This window comes from Palaemon carinicauda, chromosome 12, assembly GCF_036898095.1.
Source record: "Palaemon carinicauda isolate YSFRI2023 chromosome 12, ASM3689809v2, whole genome shotgun sequence".
NCBI lineage: Eukaryota > Metazoa > Arthropoda > Malacostraca > Decapoda > Palaemonidae > Palaemon > Palaemon carinicauda.
This window is the reverse complement of record NC_090736.1, coordinates 69517379-69519878: the sequence shown is the minus strand read 5'-3', so window position 1 is coordinate 69519878 and position 2500 is coordinate 69517379. Positions and strand designations below refer to the sequence as shown.

The window sequence follows — 2500 nt, the reverse complement described above, 5'->3', positions numbered from 1 at the left end:
ATCGTACTATAAATCTTTCTTGCTTTACTCAACAATTTTATGCCCCATGTATCTTACTTTCATTTATATCTTAATTCCCTTCTTATAATCATATTAACTATTTACTATTATCAAGCTAGGACCAGGGAGGGCCAGACAATCGCTGCTGATGACTTAGCATGCAAGGCCTATAGGTTCCTCCAAACTCTCCATTCCTAGCTCACAAAGACAGTACGTTTGCAGAAACCACTAGAAACTTTCGAGTTTGATCGGGGCTTGAACTACCGTCCAACAGATTGCGAGGACAGGGATGTTTCTCATGGGATACCACAACCCTAAGTCAGTTATTCCAATTACCTTCTAGATTTAGATAAATTGAGGTCATTACTATCGCTAGGTAATTCTTCCATCTATAATTACTGTATTCTGTAAAATACGTACTGAAATGAATAATTTTCTTAACATATTCTCCTTTTCAAAAATCTTATGTATATGCTTTGTTGGAACTCAGGTATTCCAAACAAACAAGTCATTTTCTGGAAACCTTTGGATAAAAATCTACATTCATATTCACTTCTAACGCTTGCCAATTGTATTATTATTATCATTACTAAGCTACAATCCTAGTTGGAAAAGCAGGAAGCTACGCGCCCAAGGGCCCCGTCAGGGAAAAATAGCCCTGTGAGGAAAGGAAATAAGCAAACAGATAAAATAGTATGCCTGAGTGTTCCCTTCAGTAAGAGAATTCTAATCCAAGACAGTGGAAAGCCATGGTAGAGGAGGGTATGACACAACCCAAAAACTAGAAAACAATGGTTAGATTTTGTAATGTCCTTCTAGAAGAGCTGCTTACCACAAATAAAGTCTTCTACTCCAAGAGGGAAGAAGAATTTTTCAGTTACCTTAGTTTTGTCAGATGTATGAGGAAAGAGGAGAATGTGTAAAGAATGGGCCAGATTATTAGTTGTTTCGATGTATATGTAAGCAAAGGAAAATGAATCGTAATCAGAGAGTGGTCCAATGTAGTACTGTATCGACAGTCAAAAGACTCATTAACTCTCTAGCGGTAGTAGCTAAACGGGTGGCTGGTGTCTACATTTCCCTTTGAATTACCCAACACAACTACCCTTTCCCGTTTCTGTAAGTTAAGTAACCTTACATTTCTTCTACCAGAATCCATTTTACGTACACACTATTTGAAGTATCATATTTATATACCTTACTTCAACCCTTTCCAAGTATTCATTTCAAATAAGAGTTGGAAAATTGTAAATACTTTGACCAGAAATAAACCAGTAGGGGAAAGATTCAGCCCATAGAATTTTGTAAACATTAAAAGCAGAAAGTAACAGAGAAGAGAGGCAAGATATACAATGGTTGTGACAAGTGAGTTATGTTACAGAAAACGGAGATCCTCCATCTCAGTAAAAATTGCGAGTAAAGTTTTAGCGACAGATTTCGGAAGTGCCAAGAGAAGCATCGCAGGAGTTTTGGAGAGAGAGAGAGAGAGAGAGAGAGAGAGAGAGAGAGAGAGAGATCTAGTAGAATAAAGGCCAAACCCTTAATGTTAGTGAACTGGATAGAAAAAGAAGGCTATAGTTTTGTTAGTGCAACTAATACTGCTCCAGATAGGCACATCATCTCGCCATATGTAATTACACATCTTCCGTGGAAATGCTCAAGACGTTAGTTACTGAGGATCATATGTAAATGAGCTGTCATAATAAATCATACAGAAGGCTGGGGTGAAGGATGCTGTTCATCCAGTGTTGTCAGAAGGATAGGAGAGCTGGACAATATGCAGAGGATATGTTGGATTATTCAGTGACTGTGGAGGATATCTTTTAATGGAATTTCTAACATCCATCTGCATAGCTCAGTTATCAAAGAGATCTATAACTTGAGGAATATTATTTCAAATGGAAGTTTCTGCCTTTGGTAACCTGAATATTTCAAATGTTTTTATGACCTTCCTTGCATATTTTACCCCATTAAAAACATGCGTAGTTGACAGAGAGAAAGACAGAGAGAAACGTAAAGATTTGTTACATCCAGAAGGTTCTGCATAACTTTTTTTATAGGGCATATCGTTAAAACACAGGGCATTTCATACACCCTTTCAAATATCATAATATGCACGTTTGCTAGGTCCGTGGATGTCTCTCGAACTACTTCCCACCAATACACTTGTCTCTAAATTAGTACCAGCGTATTTTGGGGTCAATAATAGTTCATAGGACTGATAAACTCATCTCCTTCAGAGGAGAAAAAGGGTAGAAAGTTGTATGGTGATATATATATATATATATATATATGTGTGTGTGTGTGTGTGTGTGTGTGTGTACACATATATATACATATATATATATATATATATATATAAGAATACACACTGTATACATATGAATATACGAGTACATACATATAATATATAGACATATATGTATGTGTGAATATATATACATATATATTCATATATATAAATAATATATACATACATATATACAGTATATATATATAT

The 2500-nt window shown here is 35.7% G+C and overlaps 1 pseudogene; it reads right to left on the bottom strand.

The window, feature by feature from the left end:
* LOC137650881 (neuronal acetylcholine receptor subunit alpha-10-like) overlaps positions 1–2500 on the bottom strand; it is a 178107-nt pseudogene that overhangs the window by 16210 nt on the left and 159397 nt on the right.